Source organism: Panthera pardus, unplaced genomic scaffold, assembly GCF_024362965.1.
Source record: "Panthera pardus isolate Hobbes unplaced genomic scaffold, ASM2436296v1 HiC_scaffold_1, whole genome shotgun sequence".
Lineage (NCBI taxonomy): Eukaryota > Metazoa > Chordata > Mammalia > Carnivora > Felidae > Panthera > Panthera pardus.
Window position 1 is genome coordinate 62930869 of NW_026526654.1, and position 21626 is coordinate 62952494.

The 21626-nt window shown below is 39.4% G+C and overlaps 1 protein-coding gene and 1 long non-coding RNA gene across 3 annotated transcripts in view; one reads left to right on the top strand and one right to left on the bottom strand.

Moving 5' to 3' along the window:
* Positions 1–8926: 8926 nt before the first annotated feature.
* LOC128776082 (uncharacterized) lies at positions 8927–21626 on the bottom strand. Of its 2 annotated transcripts, none has more exons than XR_008421017.1 (3): positions 21466–21626; positions 17975–18131; positions 8927–9451 (listed from the first exon to the last, which is right to left on the bottom strand). It is a non-coding gene; the product is annotated as an uncharacterized LOC128776082 (long non-coding RNA). The 2 variants fall into 2 exon arrangements; XR_008421016.1 differs by lacking the exon at positions 8927–9451 and adding an exon at positions 17073–17667.
* Positions 21283–21626, top strand: part of AKAP11 (A-kinase anchoring protein 11) — a 50181-nt gene continuing 49837 nt past the window's right edge. Inside the window, exon 1 of the mRNA XM_019447447.2 lies at positions 21283–21418. The gene's annotated coding sequence lies outside the window, so the exon portion shown is untranslated. The remainder of the gene's footprint in view (positions 21419–21626) is intronic.

Sequence of the window (21626 nt, forward strand, 5' to 3'; positions counted from 1 at the left end):
TCCATCCTCTCTATCTCCACTTCTATAATTTTGTCATTTCATTTTATATTAATGGAATCATACAGTATACAACTTATTCCCACCCACCCCCACCCCCCAGCCCAATTCCGTGGAGATTTCATCCAAACCGTTGCATGTAACAATAGTTCAGTTCTTTTATTTTTTGGTAAGATCCATCTGGTGGGGGAATTCTTTTTTTGTTTTTTTAACGTTACTTATTTTTGAGACAGAGGAAGAGCACGAGCAGGGGAAGGGCAGAGAGGGAGAGAGGGAGAGAGGGAGACCCAGAATCCGAAGCAGGCTCCAGGCTCTGAGCTGTCAGCACAGAGCCCAACGTGGGGCTTGAACCCACAAATCATGAGATCACGACCTGGGCTAAAGTTGGACACTTAACCAGCTGAGCCACCCACATGCCCCAGGAGGGGGAATTCTTAATGGTAAAATATAGTTTAGTTTATCCTTATAGCAATGAGTCCTTGAAGTTCACCAACAAGCACTTGTTACCTAATGCATGGCAGGTGTTGTCTCCAGTGGTAATGAGCTGTGAGTAATGCTTTGAGATTACCGTCGAGTGATGAAGACAGTTTATTGTAACAGAGTGGCATGCGATGAAAAAAATACGCCACCACATATGTGGGGAGCACAGAGGAAGAGAATGCGTAGAGGGTGTTTCAAGGTTGGAGATTGGGAGTAGATACAAGAGGATAGGAGGTTGGATGTAAGAATTGTCTTCAAATCTTTGAAGGACTATCAAAGAGGATTGGTTTTGCATTCGTTCTAAATGTGAGAAGCAAGTGAAATTGACAAGAAAAACTGCCATGTCTAAAGATGCACTGGGCTGTGTCACAGAATGTGTTCCCTTTTGAGAAAAGTGTTCAGACATAGGCTGCAAGAATGTGAACTCCTCGTGAGAAGAAAATGTTTTCACTAGTACGACCCAGTGTATGGAAAAGTACTTGGCACATGGTCATGCACTTTGACCACTTATTTGTTGACTAAGTCAGAAGTGATTCAAGCATCTGATCAGAAGACCAGAACACCTTGGGGTCTGTTTATCAATCCTGCAATTGATTATACATAAATGAAAAATATCCAGGGCCCTAACCAAATTAGGAAACAAAGGAACCTGAGTTTAAACTCTGAAAAAGCTTGTCATTCAGCATCCCATTAAAAGCAACCGAAACTTTTATGCATCTCCATGGTGACCCTGAGGCACAGCTTGATTCCAAAGGGCTTTCTGAATCATATTAAATTACTTACACTTTACATTGCAAATTATCTCTTATTATATACGAATTCTTTTTTAATAAGCAGTGTGTTTACGTAATTACGATTCTTGATTAATCAGAAAGCCCATTTCCTAATCTTGGCAGCCAACAGTGTATAGTCTGTCTTTGTCCTTTTGGGTTGCTCTAACGAAATGCTATAGACTGAGTGGATTTTAAACAACAGAAATTTATTTCTTACTGTTCTGGAGGCCGGGAAATCCCAAGATCGAGGCGCGAGGAAGTTCAGTGTCTGGCGAAAGCCCACTTTCTGGCCATAGAAGACCATCTTCTCTCTGTGTCCTCATGGGGCAGAAAGGTCCAGAGAGCTCTCTGGCGTCTCATTTGTAAGAGCACTAATTCCATTAATGAGGGATGTTCTCTCGTGACCTCATCACCTCCAAAAGTCCCCACCTCCTAATAGCATTGGGGGTTAGGATTCCAACAAATATGCAGACCATAGCATAGTGCTAGCGAATTAGAATTTTCACCGGGAAGTCTAAATACAGATTTTTCTGTATTATTATTATTTTTAGAAACAAGAATCGTCCCAGCAGTCCAAGAATTTGAACCCCATCTTTCCTTCCCTAGCTCTGGCCCCAATGTTTGTCTCCCTTAGTCCCTGTACCGCCACTAGTACATTCACAAAACATGACAATCAGTGCTATGGTTGGTAACATTCGGGAGCTAGTCTTACGACTGGGATGTGGGTACAACTGTAAGAATGAGAGGCTGCAGATAAAAGCTAGTAGCATCATAGCACCATATAGCACCTCTCAGTTTGAAGCCCTCTATGTACATTTACTCCTTATGACAACCCTGTAAATTTAGTATTCGCCCCATTAGAGCGCCCTCACACCCTGCACACAACTTTAGTTGGTTCTGCTTCTAGCAATGACATTTTGAACAAACACGGACATTGAGCACTACCATTCCTTAAAGGAGTGACACTGCCTTACCAAGTAGGAAGCAGCCCCCAAGAAGCACAGAGTGAGTCAGGTAAAGCATATTGTCTGCGTAGCTCCTGTCCCACTCCCTCCTCTCTCCCGCCCACATCCATGTTGCCAAAGCACGCTGGCAGCTCAAAGTCCACAGATGAAAGCTACCTCAGATTATAGTTTGGTTTTTTCAAACTTTTTTGGCGGCTACCCACAATTAGAAATACATATTCCCCATTATGCACAAATGTATGTGTATATACAGATATCTGTATATATATATATATATATATATATATATATATATATACATATATATATATACATATGTGTATATGTGTGTATATATATACATATATATGTATATATATACACAGCGTATATATATATACATATATATGTATATATATACACACATATACACATATACAAACATGCATGTTTATAATAAATTTAACAACACAGCACGTATTTACATGCATTAAATAGTATTGGTATTTTCTGTTTTATTTTTTTTTAATACTGATTGCCACCTATCGAAGTGATTTTGTAACCCAGTAGTGAAAGGGTAAGCAAACTTTCTCTGTAAAGGGTCAGCCTGTAAATATTTTTGGTTTTGTGAGCCATGCAGTCTCTGGCAGGTCCACTCAACTCCGCCACTGTAGCAGGAAGGCAGCCATAGATGATATATAAATGATGAGCAGGACTATATTCCAATAAAGTTCTTTACAGAGACAGACCACATCCCAACCCCTGCACTGACAGGTCAGCGCCCACAGGTCCCAAGTTTTCAAATGCAACACTAGTTCATCAATTTCCAGTGCTCAGTTGACTGCTTGAGAATCATCCAGAAAGCATGTGTAAGAGTGTCCAGGACCTACTCCAGCCCTACAGAACTGCAATCTCTGGGTGAGGGGTCAGACCACCCTCTAATCACCCTCCCTGGGGGATTCTTATCTGCAGCCAGTTTAGGAACCACTGATCTGATCCAACCTCTCCATTCACCCACAGCCACCATCTAACAAAAATAAAGTGAAGCTTGAAGGCTAAGATCTGGGCTCCAAGCAGTTGTCCATGAATTTCAAAAACCCAAGTCATACAAACTGGGAACTCACCAAGTGCAGTTGAGTTGGAAATTAATAAGAAATCTGAAACAGGATATAAAATGTATCTCTTATAATTTGTTCAATATATATCCCTGCAGAAATTCAGCAACACTGATAACCAATTAAGGGACAGAAGCCAATGGCCATTAAACTGATAATAAGAATATTAAATATCTTAAGACTACTATAAAAGTTCATTCAGCCCAAAGGCATAAATGGCTAAAAGCTCATTATTACATGATGACAATTTTTCAACTAACAAGAAACCCTAATATGGAACACTGTAATTAGCCTAATTATAATTTGATGAACTATGCCATTTCAACTGGAAATCAAATTATTAAAGCACATCAGCTGATTTGAAAGTGATTATAGCATGCTGGCAATATGTTTTTTAGTTTTTTTGGCCTGAAGTAATTTTTAAATTTAAAAGTAAAAATCAGTTTCTATTTTCATCAAGAAAATAAGTTATCTTGACATAGACTTTCTATATGGACTTCAATATATTGAAATAATAGAAGTAAAAACAATAGCAAAAATAAGCCTAAGCAAAAATTTAAAGTTAAACACTAAGATTAGTGGATTAATTCATTGTAAATTCTGTAAACTTAAATATTAACCTATATTCATCTTAAAATTTTTAAAAAATGTTTTTATTTATTTTTGAGACAGAGACAGAGCATGAGCAGGGGAGGGGCAGAGAGAGAGGGAGACACAGAATCCGAAGCCGGCTCCAGGCTCCGAGGTCCGAACTGTCAGCACAGAGCCCGACACAGGGCTTGAACTCACGGACCATGAGATCATGACCTGAGCCAAAGTCGGATGCTCAACCGACTGAGCCACCCAGGCGCCCCTAACCTATATTCATTTTTATACCTACTCATATTTGTTCTATAGTCTCTGTTAACTTTACAGAGTATTTTAGATACTAACGAAAGTCATTTCTTTCCCCTGTGTATTGTGTATAAATTAAAGGAAAACTTCCAAGCCCTCCTCTGAATTGCTAGGGTTTTTTTTGTCCTCATCTGTTCCATTCTTCCCTGCCTCCACATACACACACGTGCGTGTGCGCGCGCGCACACACACACACACACGCACACACACACACAACTACCCTAAAATACATCCCTACTCTCCTCTCTATCTCTACTACCAACACCACTTCTTCTCTACCTGTCAAACTCCTGCTTATCCATCAATTCTCAGCTCAAGGAATCTCCCAGTGGAACCTTCTAAAATTTGCCAAGGCACACTTAGACATTCTAGTCTCTGTTCTTATTACCCTGTGTTCCCATTGCATATCTTGACTACAGCGATTATATTGCATCATAATTATTAATGCAGCTTTGTTCCCACCAAATTAGCTTTCTCTTAATAACAAGAGAATATATATTATTCATCACATTCCCATTGCATTACACAAAGCTTGTCTTCTGGCTGGTCTTCAAAACATGTCTGTTGAATGAATAAAGAGAATATCTTACTTGTAATATTTTGTTTAGAACTCTTTTTTTAAAGTTTATTTATTTATTGATTGAGAGAGAAGGAGAGAGATAGAGAGTCTGTGTGCACCCAAGCAGGGGAGGGGCAGAGAGAGGGAGAGGGAGAAAACCCTAAAGAGGCTCCCCTCTGTCAGCGTGAAGCACCCCCAAACGTGGGGCTTGATGGAGGGCTCAGGCAAACCCTGAGATGATGACCTAAGCAGAAATCAAGAGTTGGATGCTTAACCAACTGAGCCACCCAGACACCCAATATTTTGTTTAAAACTCTTACCTCTATGTTCTTAAGTGATATTTCACTGCCCTTGTCCAGTTTGGGATTCAAGTTTACAGTAACTCAAATGAGTTGAGAGAGTATTTCTTCTTTCTTATTCTGTAAAATAACTTGTGTAAGAATAGAGTTGTCTGCTCTTTGAATGTATGAAGGAATTATCTATAAAGCTGTCTCCTCATAGCTTTATTACTTCCTCCTATTTGGGGGCGGGGGTTGTTCTGTTTTAGTTTTCTAACTTCTTTCGTTGGATGATTAGTATATCATCTTTATTTTTAATAAAAGCATGTAAAATTATCAGTTTTCCTCTAAGTACTACTTTAGCTACATCCCACAAAGAATTTTTCTTTTTTTTTCTTCTTTTCTTTTCTTTTTTTCTTTTTTTAGGCACTTTTCATGGGTGCAAGATGGTCATCTGTTTGTCTAGAAATCCAAGGGACAAGCTCAATCACATAAGGGAAGTCAGTGGACTGAAACCCAGGACAGGTCTCTAAATCAGAGAGATGGAGTTCGGTGGAAAAATCCTATGGGTGTTCAGACCGGAGAGCAAACCCCCCAGACACCAGACTTGTAATTGCACACTAATTCCACATGATAAGCCCTCCAATGGGCAGAGGCCCATGCCCTGCTCAGGACTGAATGGGAAAGACTGGGCCCTTGCAAGACCTGGGCAAGGTCTCATGCAACCCCAACTTTTAACATGTGGTTTCATTATTATCCAATTTCAAGCATTTAATCCTTTGCTTTATGATTTTTTTTTTTTACTTTATTCACAAGAATCAATAATGTTTTAAAGGTAGCTTTCCCCCCTGGAGATGGTCTAGTCCTGGCCCATGGGACAGGTTAATTTCTGATTCACCCTTACCTTGATTCACCCTCACACTCTCCCCCAGTAAGTCAAAATACCTTTTGGTATTTTAGCTGAATGGAGGAAGGAGGTTTTCCTGTTAGATTCCCCACCTAGGGTGGGTTCTAGTTTGACTATCTCCCTCCTGAGATCCTGTGAGCTCAATTTAGCCCTTTTAGCAAATGCCCTCAAATGAAATCTGTTTCAGTGATAAGCTTAACGTTCTAGGCTCTTGTCTTCATTTAGATTTTATCCAGCACTTTTAGTCAGTTGTGAAGGAAAGACCAAATCTCACTACCCAATATGGTAGCCACTAGTTATGTGTGGCTATTGAACACTTGAAATGGGGCTAGTATGAATTTAGATATACACATCAGATTTTGCAACTTGATACGAAAAAAGAATGTAAAATGTCTCAATAATAATTCTTACATTGGTTAAGTGTTGAAATGATAACATTGTGGATATATTGTGTTAAGAAAATATATTATGGAATTAATTTTGCATGTTCCTCCTAACTCTTAATATTGTTAACTACAAAATTTTAAATTATGTACATGGCTCACATTAGATTTATTTTAGACTGTCCTCATTTTAATAATCTGGTCTGTAATATTATTGAGGAAATGTATTTATTTTTAACCACAGCATTAGATTCATCTTTTGTATATTGAATTTTTAATATATACTCAGAATACTTCTTAGTTTGTTTATGTATTACGAGCATGAATGCAGATTTTCCTTTTTTTAAATGGATAATAATTGTTAAAAACTAACTTTGGGGGAGACTTTGATTTCTATTTTTTTTTTTTTTTTAGAATTTTATTCTAAAAAAGAGCATATAATAAACACTTGATTTGTTATTAATGTCATCTCTCAGAAGTGACAACGTTTTTGGCTTGTAGAATGTCATGTTATTTTATTTGCTTGTTTGTTTGATTGTTTGTTTATTTAAGGTTTTATGTAAGTAATCTGTATACCCAACTTGGGGCTCAAACTCACAATCCTGAAATCAAGAGGAACACGCTTTACTTACTCAGCCAGCCAGATACTCCAAATGTCATGTTATTTTAGAGGATGAAAAATGTATGTAGAAAAATCTGGGTGGTGTCAGTCATGTTCCCTAGACATTAAGAAAGAAAATTGATGCTTAGGGGCACGTGGCTGGCTTAGTCAGTAGAACCTGTAACTCTTGATTTCAGGGTTGTGAGTTTGAGTCCCATGTTGGGGTAGAGATTACTTAAAAATAAAATCTTAAAAAAAAAAAAAGGTTGATGCTTAATAGTTAAGGGGGAAAAAAAACTGTCCAGTAAGTGGTGCTGGAATAATTAGATGTTCATAAAGAAAAGAAAAAATTAAATCCCTTCCTCACCCCATAGTCAAAATTAATTCTAATAAATAAAAGACATAAATATGAAAAGCAAAACTTCAAATGTCAAAATGAAAACACAAGACAATATTTTTATGTCAGTGGGCTAAGGAAGAGTTATTTTATGTGAGGCACTAAAAGCATAGCCCATTTAAAAAAAAAAAGATTCATAAATTTGACTAAATAAACATGTAAGTGTTCTGTTAAATAGTAAATAACATATAAAAGTCAAAAGACCACAGACTGAAAAAAATGTTTTTAAGCATATAAACCACCATGGATTAGAGGGCACCTGGTGGCTCAGTCGGTTGAGTGTCTGACTTCGGCTCAGGTCATGATCTCACGGTTCGTGAGTTCGGGCCCGGAATCCGGCTCTGTGCTGACAGCTCCGAGCCTGGAGCCTGCTTCGGATTCTGTGTCTCCCTCTCTCTCTGCCCCTCCTCTACATGTGCTCTGTCTCTGCCTCTCAAAAATAAAGAAAACTAATTAAAAAAATTAAAAAAAATAATAAACCACCATGGATTAGTATACATGATACTAATGTATACATGATACATGATACATGACACACACATGTATATGTAATATATATACATATCTTGTACAAATCACTTATTTTTTAAAGTCAGGCTTATTGAACTACAATTCGCAAGCAGGGAAATTCATTCCTTTTAGTACAGATCAATACATTTTGACAACTGCATAGAGCTGTGTAATCAGCACTGCAGTTAAGGTCTCATATAATTAATGTAGCTTTAAAAAGTTTGAAATTATCCATCTCATTGTTTATAACAGTAGCTTTTCCTTTTAGTTGCTGAGAAGGATTTCATTATATGGATATTCCAGTTTATTTGTCCTCTTGCCCATCAAAGACATTGTGGTGTTTTCATTTGGGAGTGATTATGAATGCAACCTTTATAAAAAGTTGCATACAGGTGTTTATATGAACATGTAGTTTTCTTTCAGTTAAACAACAGAGGATTTCTGGGTCATATGGAAGATATGTACTTATGTATTTATAAGAAACTGCCAAATACTTTTCAAAGTTCTGTGGCATTTTTGTTACCATCATTGATGTATGAGTATTTGTTCCTGTTGCTCCCATCCTTGCCATACTTGTTATTATCAGTTTTTAAGGCAATTCTAATAGGTAAGTTCTGGTAGGTCAGGTTATCTCACTGTGGTTTTACTTTACATTTCTTTAATGACTAATGATATTTGTCATTATCAGCATCTTTTCATGTGCTTCTTGGCCATCTGTATAAATTCATACAAATCAATTTTTGAAAACCAAACAAGCCACTAGAAAAATGGGCAAATTATATGAACAGGCTATTTCCATCAAAGGAATTCAGAATAATCAATGTTAATAAATATCTAAAAATATGTTCAATGGTACCGTAGCCAGAGAAATACAGGGAAATAAAATATTATTTTAGGTCCCTCAGATTGGCAAAACTGTTTTTAATAAGGATTAAAAGAAATGGAAATTTGTGCACACTGCAGGTGGGAATATAAATCAGTACAACCTCTTGGAGACCTATTTGGTAATACCTAGTAAGTTGAAGACGTGTCTGTTCTATGATCCAACAGTTCCACTCATATATACATATGGGCCCAAAGAGATATGTATAAGGATGTTTACTGCAAGATTGTAGTAACATAAAATAGAGACATTTAATAGTAGTAGAGTGGATAAATAAAGTCATTTATTAATACAATTGAATGAAATGAATCAATGCATTGATCAGTATGTTGGATTTCTTAATGCTGAATAAAAGAATAGACAACTGATGGGGTACCTGGGTGGCTCAGTTGGTTGAATGGCCAACTTTGGCTCACGTCATGGCCTCACCGTTCCACAGTTCAAGCCCCGTGTTGGGCTCTGTGCTGACAGATCAGAGCCTGGAGCCTGTTTCGGATTCTGTGTCTCCCTCTCTCTCTGGCCCTCCCCCATTCATACTGTGTCTCTCAACAAATAAATAAACAAACAAACATTAAGAATAGGCAAGTTGCTAAATATATACACCACATAACATTTATGTAAAAATTTATACCCTCAAATAGTATATATTATTTACAGGTTCATACCTATGTAGTAAAAGTATAAAGACATGAATGGTTATGATATGCATCAGTTTCAGGATGGTGGTTTCCTATGGAGAGAAAGGAAACAGAAAAGATAGTGAGAATAAAGCTTTATCTGTACCTGGAACATTTTGCTTCTTCAAAACTATGTTATATTATTTTCAGTTTGTTTTAAGTGTTTCATAATTTAAAACTCTACTCCACCAACTCCCACCTGTGCTCCATCTTCTCTCTGCAGAACAACCTGGAACCCAGCTCTAGGATTTATCCTTACTTCAAAATTTCTTTAGGATGCACAAAATACCCTTGGTGTTGGCTCTGATCTTGTGCCCCAAATCTAATAACTTTGTTTCCTTATTCATATAATGTAGTTCTTCATTGAACCTTGTTTCTTTGTAACTATGGTGTCGACTGGGGATTGGAGGCTTCCCTTGTTTGGGCCATTTTTCTTTGCCAGCTGATGTCCTACTCCTGCACCCATATGGATAGAGGCCATTTTATCTGTTGATACCCTTTCTTAGTGCTTGCCAGATGTCAGCCTGGGTTGTTGAGTATCTCTTGAGCCTAGATTCCTTGATGTCTTATCAGCTTTTTGGATCTCCTCTTATACCTGGTATTGGATCTTTTGACACCTGTTGCATTCATGAACTATTCTTTGGATGTGAAGCTCAGAGCTCCCACTGGATTTCCATTCAGCTCCATTGCCTAAAGCCTGTCCCAATCTAGTGGAGGAGGGTAATAGATAGCCCAGCTAAGAGTGATGAAAATTTACAGCTCTCAGCATTTGCTAAGCTTTCAGACTTCCTTCCTAACCTGTGTCAGACTGATCAAATTAAAGACTCTTGAGATCCAGACCCTCAAAATAGAAATCCACTTATTAGAACACAGCTGTCTCTCTTTCACTCACTCCTCAGCCTAGAGATAAAGTACTTCTTGGAAATATAACCATTTGTCTTAGAGATGACTGGGGCATTGTTTTTTTAAGTGTGTGCCCAGGAAGGCACGCTCCCAAGCTACTTGCCTTGTGAAATACAACATCTGTAAGCAATTCCTTTAGGTCTCCTGAATAGCTCTGCCTTTGAACGGCTTGGCCCTTCTGCTGTCTGAAGATTTCTTTCTGGCTCTTACCTAGGTGGGCTCTTTGCTTCTCCCCAAGATCCCTCTGTTTATTGTCCTCTTAGAGACTGTTACGGCTCATGTCTGATTTAGCTTCTTTAGCAACTGAGCCGTACCCAACCTGAAGCCCCATTATCTTCAAATCTATGGACCCTGATTCCAGACCTCCACTGCTATTTTGTGCCCATTCTTCAGGCAAACATATGAAAAGAGAGAGTGAAAAGATGTAGCAGAGCAGCAGAAACGTGTTTGTTGTATAATTGATGCTATTGCCAAAATCGGAGACCTACTCTTTTTCTGTGACAGCAATAAACAAGACATCGTCCCTGCCTACCTTCAAGTGGCATAGCTGTCAAACTGGTCGTAAAGAAGCAAAAAATGATAGGTGAAACAGGAGCCGGGCAGAGTCAGAGTCTAGAGAGATTTATCTTATGAAGGCTTCCTGCCAAATATTTTTTCAAGAATTCTCAGGGGGAGTCAGATCCTTAGGGATAGGAGGTGATGCCACATCCTTTAAATGGACTGAAGTTTTCTAGGGACCAGATGGCAATAGAAATCCCAGCATTATGGACCTCTGCATCATCTCTGCAGGGTAGTAGCCATGGTCTCCAAATGGCAAGCAGAGGTGAGGTGGCAGTCCCCGTCTGCTTGCATTACATTTTTTGGAGTGGTGGTGGTGTTGTTGCTGTCGTTTCCAGTGCATCCATGAATTTAGTATGCCATGAACTGCGTATTCCTGAATAGCCTTTGTTAACACGAAGGGTAGGAGTTGAATTTGGCAAAATAAAGGAGAGGCTGATGCATTTGAGAGCTGTAGATTCTGAGAGCATTTAGAGGCTGTAGTTGTAGGTCACCCACACGACAGCTATAGTGCTGAGAAGATGATAAGGGTGCCATGCAGCTGGTTGAAAGTTTGTAGGAAGAGAAGTTATGAAGATGTTATGGAGACTAGTAACATCCCGCTAGGGGTGTCCTGGGGTCCCCTGCTGACATATGGTCTCAAGGTCATTTGGGCTTCCTCGAGAGATCCTGTCAAGAATGCTCTTTTGTGGCTTAGAATTCCTCAACCTATTCTATGACCACAAACACTGACAAAGAGAATAAAGCCCAGGAAGTTCCTTAGTTAGAAAATGTAGCTCATGTACATTTGGTGTTCTGAGATAAGGGCAGATGACATTTAAAGAAACAAGTTAGATGGTGGGAAGGAGAAACAATCAGTTGGTTAGCTTGGTAGTGGGAAGAAGAGTGGAGCTGAAGAGACAGCTTTAGGTTTGGCTGGTTATTTCTGCCCAGCTGGCAGTCTGGGTGGTATCTTGGGCCAGGTCCTTTAGACCCGGGAGGTAAAGAAGAGATTCTGTGCAAGGCAGGATATAAATAAGATGTCCTGATAATTTATTTTCTATGCTGAGATATTTTTGAGAAAGAAAAGAGGCGCTAACAATAGGCAAAAACTTTGAGTGTGCCAGGATTGTATGTGATCGCACTGGGTAAAAACAGGGTATACAGTCACCCTGAATATAAAAGCAGGGGGATCCCCAGACCAGAGCAATGTTGTTGATGCTTTGTGGAGGTAAAAGATGACCAATATGAATATATCCCAGTGGCTCCTGGCATGGGTGGAAGTGAGCCAGCCACTTGTTATTGGAACAGCCATGGAGCTGGTTTTATATTACTGAAAGGCAGGGAGCTTAGTGAGGAAATCCATTATGAAGGTGGCCCAGGGAAACTGAATGCTTGGCAGTGGGCACAGAAAGTCTTTGGCTTGCCTCTCCCAGCAGGTGTTTGTTCTTGCATATGTGTTGTATATCGTTGCATTCTGTTACTTTCACTGTTTGACCCGCGGTTATCAAAAGTCATGAGTTAAGGTAAATAGAACCTTAAGTTGGCTGAAGCGAACAAACGAGCAGAGGGCAGAATTCAAGTTAATTTTCTATGACATGCACGTGATTTGCAAGAGACTTCTTTCTGAGGCCAAGTAGAGGATTTACTTGGTCTCTTCACATATTATTTGACATTTCAGGATGAGAGACAAGAGGTCCAATACAAGCTAGAACAGAAGATGAAACATTGTGGTGTCACAGAACCCTGCGCCCAATGGAGGTGGTGAATCAGATTGTTGAAAACAAGGAGGGGAAGCATTTGCCAGGTACTAGCAGAAGGGACTGGTATATGGATTCTGTACAGTATCTAAGAAGCAAGTGTTATTTCTGCAGAAAGAGCTATTTGCAAAATGGCATTGTCTGGTCATATTTTAATGTGGGGTTGCTATAGCAGAAAACAGCGTTGACCTTATAAGTAGATAGAGCTAAAAATGCAAGCACTTCAGTGGATGCTGGTGTGGAGAGGTAATAATGATTAAGAATCAGATAGGATTTGGGTGCCTGTCTGGCTCAGTTGGAAGAGCATGAGACTCTTGATCTCAAGGTCACAAGTTTGAGCCTGACATTGGGTGTAGAGATTACTAAAAAGTAAAATCAAAAAATAAATAAATAAATAAATAAATAAATAAATAAATAAAACTTGGATAGGGTAATGTACATTTCAGCAGCTTTCAATTATAGCACTTTAATTCCTCCTAGAACCTTGTTGAGAATTCTTAGAATTGCATAAAGAGTTCAGTGAACAAGAAGTGCTCCTGATAACTTTAAAAGTTATTTTGAAAATGCAGGCAAATATTAAAGTTTGAATGGCACAGGGTTTGAAACCAAAATCCAATCAGCACCATGTAAAATGCTGACTTCTGTTTCCCATAAAACACTGGCATTTCCTGAGCGCCTGGGTGGCTCAGTCGGTTGAGCGTCTCACTTCAGCTCAGGTCATGATCTCTCGTTTTGTGAGTTTGAGCCCCATGTCCAGCTTTGTGCTGATAGCTCAGAGCCTGGAGCCTCCTTCAGATTCTGTGTCTCCCTCTCTCTCTCTGCCCCTCCACCCTCCCCACCCATGCACACTGTCTCTCCCTGTCTCTCAAAAATGAAAAAACGTTAAAAAAAAAATAGTAATAATGGCATTTCCTCAAGCCATCCACAAAATTTATCAGACTTCATTTTATTGCACACCTATTTTCATCAGGAGTTTATTCGGCAATTTCAAAATAGCTACTGAACAGCTGAAAGAGAGAGAGAAAATTATAGGCCATTAAACTGTTAAATTGGAGCTCTGCAGGAATCCTGTTATGCCCATTATACCCTGCCTATAGGCATGATGTTTCAAGATAACAAGATCTTGGTAAGAATCTTATTACAGCAACTGATAAGGATGGCAACCTGTATAATCAAATGTGAGATAAGGACACATCTTCAAAAGGAAGAATTTTAAAATCAATTTAGACATAAGAGCAGAATACGAAAAAGAAAGAGATTGGGACTTTATAAATTTGGGCGTAAAAAGGGTATGTTAAAAATAAATTGCATAGATGCTAAGAAATTTGATACCCACTGTTTATAAAGATAACACTTTCCATTCTAATGCAGTACTGATTATTTTCCCCTTTATACTTGAACCCAAATCCACACCCTTCCCTCTGGAAGAACCAAAGTCTAAGACATTTTTGTCTTAGTGGTTTGTCTAGCCCAAACCAGAGATACTGGGCTACTTTGGAGTTCTTGAGGACTGGCTCTGAGGAATCCCACTCTGTCCTGCAGAAGGCTGATGTCACAAGTTCCATTGCAGGGAAGGGGAGCCAATTTGTTCAAGGTTGATCCCAGGAAACCCAAAACAAATAGGAATCAACATTAGTATGGGGCTAGACTAGACATCTCTAGCATGGTTCAATGACTTAAAACCCCAAGTAGAATAAAGCCTAGGAAGAATTTAAGGTATCTTAAAAGTCCTGCTACTTTAGGGCCTAGATTTTTATCACAACGTTTAATGCTTCCTGGACCATAAATAGGCATGCAATCAATAGTCATGCTTTGCATGCATGAGTATTACCTACTTTTAAAGATCTAATCACATAAAGACATTTCGGCTGAATTTCGTGTGAGTTAACTAATAAATAAGGATGTTCTTATCTGCATGTTAATATTTCCTTTGAAAAGCAAAGCAGCCAAGCAACAAGGAATGATAGACCCAGGAACAACTTGTTCTAGGATCTGCTTTATCTTGTCATAAATTTATGACACTATTCAAAGGACTTTCCTGGCCCTTTAGATACCTAATCCAGGAGAAGTTATCAAATATCTTTTTTTAAGTAGTAAGCATGTATACTGTTGGCTCACATGAAGAGGAAGTGTATTTCATCTTTGCAAAAGACATTTCTGAAAAGTTATGTATAATGTTTTTTTGCAGATTAAAGCATTTTTCCATTTACTTATACTAAGTGCATTTGAAATGTTTGATTACATCTGTGCTTCTTTGAATTGGAGACGTCAAACATAAGCTTTTTAAAAAAGTTATTTATTTAAGTAATCTTTACACCCAATGTGTGGCTCAAACTCATGACCCCAAGATCAAGTCACATACTCCTCCGACTGAACCAGCCAGGCACCCCTATAATGAAAGCTTTTTATAAAACTTTGTGCTTCTATTTTATAATTAACTCTGTATCAACCATTTAAAATCAGTCGGGCAATGATATCTTTAAGACTTTCTTATGAAGTAATTACATTTATGAATGATTATTTGTTTTTGAATTTCAGACAAGAACGTATTACATTTTCCTAAAAGATAGTACAGAAGTAGTATTTTATTTATTGGAAGTTGAGTCAGTAATTTAGTTATGACAATGATGATTTAAATCAGAAGACTCAAGGGTGCCTGGGTGGCTCAGCTGGTTAAGCGTCTGACTCTTGGTTTCAGCTCAGGTAATGATCTCATGGTTCTTGAGTTCCAAGCTCGTGCTGGGCTCTGTACTGACAGTGTGGATCCTGCTGAGTATTCTCTGCCTCTCCTTCACTCATGTGCTCGCTCTCTCTCTCTCTCTCTCTCTCTCTCCAAAAATAAATAAATAATCTTAAAAAAGAAAGGAAGACTCATTTTACTCTAGTACAATATATAATAGGAGTCAACTTTATTTTGCTCATTCAGAAGTCTAATTTGGAGTGGCACTTCTAAATTATCATCTGTACTATTTGCTAATAATTATAGTCATGATTTTAGAAGTCGTTGGGCATTTAATGAAGACCTACAATATATGAAGCCATTACTAGGTATTATGTTATAATGGTTCAGATGTGTTTCTGTTCTTCAAGAGATTCACTACAAAAGAATTAGGTAAGTATGTAAGTTAAAAGGCATATCAGATTGTGGTATAATATACATACTTTTAAAACAAAGGCTTGATGAGATACTTTAGCTTTTTTTTTTTTAAAGCTTATTTGAGAGAGAGAGAACATGTGTGCACAGGGATGGGTCGGAGGGGTGGGTGGGAAGGGGAGGGGGGAGGGGAAGAGAGAGAGGGAGAGAGAATCCCAAGCAGGATCTCTGCTGTCAGTGCAGAGCCCAACCCACCCCAGGGCTTGATCTCACAAACCCTGAGACCATGACCTGAGCCAAAATCAAGAATTGGAGGCTTAACCAACTGAGGCAGCCAGGCACCCCAAGGTACTTTATCTTTCAAATTTGAAAAGCATTTTTATATGTTTAAATGGCTGATGAAATTATAATGTCCACAGTTTTCCACTTCCAGTATGTTTTATGTTGGTTTATTAACTACTATTAAATAATGTATGTAAATCACCCACCAAAAGAGGTGGTCTGCTCCATTATCTTTTCCTGTATTTTCCGGTGTTCTACATAATGAGTGTATATTAATTTATTACCACAAAAAAACAAAATCCAAAAACTGAGCAATGTGAAAAAAAAAGGACTTGACTTCTCTCTCTTACAAGAACTGCCAGCTGGGGCCATCACTCAGGCAGGAAACAGGAATTCGGCAAGTGGGCCAAAGGGAGACCTAAGCTTTCAAACAGGAAGCGACATGGAATCTGCTTCTGGCTGTCAGAGATTGCTAGTGTAAAGCTCAGGGGGAAAGCCGATGCCTGCCTTTGTAGTCTAAAGGTCATTAGGGGCATTAAGCTGAGAGGCTAGTTTTGTATAGGTGGAACCAGACTAAACCAGCTAATTTTAGTCTAAATGGTGGGATTTAGTGCCCCTATGTGATCTAGAACAATTCACTGGAACTTGCTGGGCCAAATTTCTTTCCTGTGCATATAATCCAAATGTCTTGGCTCCATTAGACTATGCAAACAGATGAAAGTAACATTTCTGTTAAATAGCAAAATTACATTGGAGGAGACACTGCCAACTTGATTACTAGAAATTAGCTCACTAAAATGTCCCCTGGGGACACGTGAGACGTTTCTTGTTCCTTGGTACAATCTTAGGTGCACTTAGACAAAGCCTGTGTTCTCTGGTCACACACTGCCTTGGCTCCTTAGTACTGGTCTTCCCCTCTCCACATCACCTTGTATAGGGAGCATGGGAAAGGGACACTTGTGGCCCCTCCTACACCATCCCAGGCATAGAACAAGCTTTCCATTAATTCCTCTTTATAACAGGACAGATTTGGTTTATACCATTTATCAAGACTTTACTGAAGATTCCTAGTATTAAAAAATGATTAAAGGAAACAACTTAGGTGATACAAATAAACTTTATTTCACACTTCCTTAAGTGGACAGTTTCCTTTGGAGAACTGCAAAATGGGGCAGAAGTCGGGAAGCTTTTATAGACTAAAGAAAAAAGAACAGGGAAAAGGAAAAGTGGGAAATATCTGATTGGTTGGGGCCACATTGTCAACTTTGTTTACTTGTTTTTAATTTTTTAATGTTTATTTATTTCCAAGGCAGAGAGACAGAGCATGAGTGGGGGAGGGGCAGAGAGAGAGGGAGACATAGAATCCGAAGCAGACTCCAGGCTCTGAGCTGTCAGCACAGAGCCCGATGCGGGGCTTGAACTCACAAAACCATGAGATCATGACCTGAGCCGAAGTCGGATGCTCAACCTACTGAGCCACCCAGGCACCCCAGCTTTGCTTGGAGTGAGAAGAAACAAATAAGCATAGAGCCTAGAGTTGGCTTGGTTTGGGGGGACTGGCTGACTGGATATACTGTGTTTTTGGTCTAGTGGAGCATTTACACAGACACAAAAGTTATTTAAGCTTTGGTTTGCTGAGGTGGCATCCTGGGCGGGAGCAGCTCCACCTTGGGCCTAGAAACTTATTTCAACACTAGCAAGGGAAGGAAAAATAGAACACAGAATAAGCTGTGAAGATACCTCCCTTCCCCCCTCCCCTTCTTTTTCCTTCCTTCCTTCCTTCCTTCCTTCCTTCCTTCCTTCCTTTCAATGAATAGATAATGAGTAATGAATAACACTTACTATGTGCCAGGCATGTGTAAGTAAAAATAGATGTGGTCCTGCTCATGGATTCTACGGTCTAGCAGAGGAGAAAGACCAAATAATCACTCAAATCAAAATCATTCTAAGTTGCTAAATGCACTGGAGAAAAAGTAGAGTCCAGATGGGGAGGAGCTTACCTAGTCTGGGGAATTAGTACAAGAGTTCTTGAGTTCTTGAGAGTAGAGCTGAATGCTGAGGGATTCTCAGGCATGCAGAGGCTAAGGGGTGGACAGAGAACACTCAGTGCTGAAGGAAGATCTCGTGGGAAGGCTCCAAAGCAGAGAGGATCTGGCCCTATTTTGAGGAAGTGGAAAAAAAACCAGACTTTCTGAGAGAGAGAGAACAACAGAAGAGAGAAAGAAAGATCATTGGTGGAACCATAAGAAGCCACTGAAGCCTTTTAAGCAGGGGGATGACACTGTCAGATCTGAGCTGCCAGAGTAGAAATGCCAGCCCTGTGGGGGAAGAGAGCACACAGTTCAAACAGCAGGCAAGAAAGACAAAGCCAGGAGCGAAGTAACCCTGGCTAGGGTTAGAAATGCTAGGAAAAGTGCTAGGAAAGTGCTAGGAAAAGAAATATAGACTTTGTAAACTGGGTACATTTTATCTTTTAAAGTATTAAGAAAGAATAACGAATGTCCACACAAAACTTAGACACAAATGCTCAAAGCAGCACTATTCCCAAGAGTCCCAAAGTGGACATAACCCACATGTCTATTAAATGATAAACGGAATACAATGGAATCATCATTTGGCAATAAAAAGAAATGAAGTACTTTCTTCATTTAGTCATCACAGGCTACAGCATGGATGACCCTTGAAAACATTTAGCTAAGTGAATGAAGCTGACGCCAATGACCACATATTGTACAATTCCATTTATACGAAGTGTCCAGAACAGGCAAAGGTAGGGACATAAAGGAGATCAGTGGTTGCTTCGGGCTGGGGAGGAGGTGGGGATTGACTGCTAATGACTGTGGATTTCTTTTAGCGGGGACAAAATCGTTCTAAAATTAGATTTTGGTGATGACTGCACAGCTCTGGGAATATACCGAAATAATATTGAATTGTACTCGTCAAGTGGATGAATTGTATGGCATGTGGATTATATCTCAATAAAGCTGCTAAAGCAAAATAATTTTAAAAAGAATCCAGGAACTAGGGACATCTGTAGAAATGGATCTCAATCCTAAATTTCTTCTCCCTTCATGTTCGTTGTACTCTGACTAATTGTAGCTAGCAAAAGATACCACAAAGACTGTCCTGCTAAGGGTGAGTTGGGAGGATTTATGGCTCTATTAATACATGTAAGAATGACAGAGTTGAGCCCGTTGTTCATCTAAATTAGCAGTACCACGCAGCTGGTTCGGTTAATCATCATGACTGCAAACAGCACTCAAGAGTGCTCCATTTTTTCAACATTTTCAAAGAATGGTCTTAATTTGTTAAAAGAAGAACTTTTCTCTTTTTAGCATTTTTCCTTTTAAAAAAGAACCCTGTAATGTTCCTTGAAATCTTATTTTCATTAAAATTAAAGTGTTAGCCTAACTTTAAAATGTTGCCTCAGATCTCTTAAATATTTTCCATTCCTTCAGTCTTGATTAGGTACATGTGAACCATTATTTATTAAATAGTACATAGGTTCAAAATAGCTACAGGGAATATGAGGTTGAGCAGGTGGCAATGCTTCCGTTTTCACACTCTGAGAAGGCCAAGATTTCTTAGGGAAGCATTCCTGGTATCTGTATTAATCAGTTTCATAGCTCCTCAGCTGGTGTGTGTGTGTGTGTGTGTGTGTGTGTGTGTGTGGTGTATGTGCACACAAATCCAATTTCATTTGTCTTGTGCTACGGACCCTCTTAGATTTTATACAAATTTATCACATTTCCCTTTCCAGCTTCCGTGTTACTGGTGCGTGCATGCCAAAGTGTAATTCAGGCTTAACCACTTTGTGTGTAGGCTAGTTAAATTGCCTTGTTTTATGTATGAGGAAGTTGAGACTCAAGAATGATAAGGAACCTTGATTTGGTTGCTTTAGCAGTTAATGAGAGGTCTTCCAGTTCAAACTTGTTCCTGATTTCTGTTTTTTAGTGAAATACCTTCATTTTCTAGCCTTCAACTTCTGTTTAAATTTGATACCCAGGAATAAATATCTACATTGAACATCACTTTATGTTTGTTTTTCTTAGATCTGACTTTAGGAATAGACAAAAGAGGTGGTTATCTGTGTGGTATAAATGGATGAGAAAAAAAATCAAATGTGACTTTCTTTTCGGGACATTCATGTGCCCAAGTAACAAAAAATTTCCATTTATTTCTTTTACTGTCATTAAATAGCAGTCAATGAAGATGTAGCCAGATGTTTTTAACAGAAGGCATTAAACGGCACCAATGCTCTGACCAAATGGATAATGTCAAGGTCATTGGGAATGAAGTCTTTCAGGATTGTGTCTGTCCTGGACTACAAGTCTCAATCTCCTTGCTTCCTCTGAAACCTAAAAGGTTCTGAAATCAGTTCAGATTCTAAAAGGTTCAGAACCTACAATCAGTTCTCTGCAGGGAAGAGCTTTAAAGACAAAAGTACAGCATAGGTATCTCTTCCCTCTTTAGAATTCTCCACCGCTTTCCATTGCATTTAAATTCCCAACAATTACTTTCCTAGCTTACAAAATCTTACAGGATCTGGCACATATTTATTTACTTCTCCGACCTTATTTCTTCTTACTTTCTCATCTTTTTCCCTCAAATCCAATTTAAGGCCTTTGAATTAGCTGTCTCCTTTGCCTAGAAGGCTCTTCCCTCTGATGTTTGCCTGCCTCTTAGGCAAATCACTGCTTACCATCTCCTCCAAAGGTCGGCCCCTCAAGCAGCCACCCAATCACAATCACCATCACATCATTTACTGTATTTTCTTTGCATTGAGCTTAAGGCAAACAAATAGTTTTTCTTTCTGCCTCCCCCCATAAGCTTCCTAGAACCTAGACTCATTTGTCTTCATCACTGCTCAGAAGACAGATGGAGTAGTGTCTAACATTTGTACTATATCAACAAAAACTTATTGAAGGAAGAAATAAAGTATGTATGCACCCTTTGTTCCCTGTCCCCCTCTCCCAAACAGTCCAAAACTCATAATGAGGATATACTTCAAAATGCCTTTCTCATCTATCAGGTATTTCCACCTTTTAATAGATGTCCATGAGGAGACTGTGCAACTTGACTGGACCAGCCCTTCCGATTGCAAATGTAAATAATCACACATTAGATTTTCATCTAGAGCTTGGTTTCTCCGTGACCAATGCTTTACTTCCTGATTCCGATGCCGCGTAAATTGGTAAGGGTGAGCACTAGGGCCCGGAGATCCCTTGATGCCAATTGTTGAGGTTCGGATAGGGCCGTGGGCCTGAAGCGCTGTGAGTGGTCCTCCCTAGAGATGCTGGAGAGAAGGGGCGGAGCCACCCCCAAAGGATGAGCCTTACTTGGGCCGTCAGATCTGGTGGGGCTGCCGCTTTGGGAAGAACCACGGCAATCAGAACAAAGCGAGGCTAGCCTGTGGCGAAGAAGCAGCCCAGCTGACCCCAGGGGTAAGACCAAGGGTTCGAAAGCGAGGAGTAAGGGCCTGAAACCAAACCTGCAGAGCCAGCCACAGCTTGGGTATTTTGCCAGAGGAAAGGGTTAAACCGTTTCCATGGTAACGGATCAGGAAGCGCGCAAGACGTTCGCCGCAGGTTCGTAGGTCAGCCTGGAGTTTAAAGCTCCCACGGCTGAGCGGATCCTGGCCAATAGAGCGGC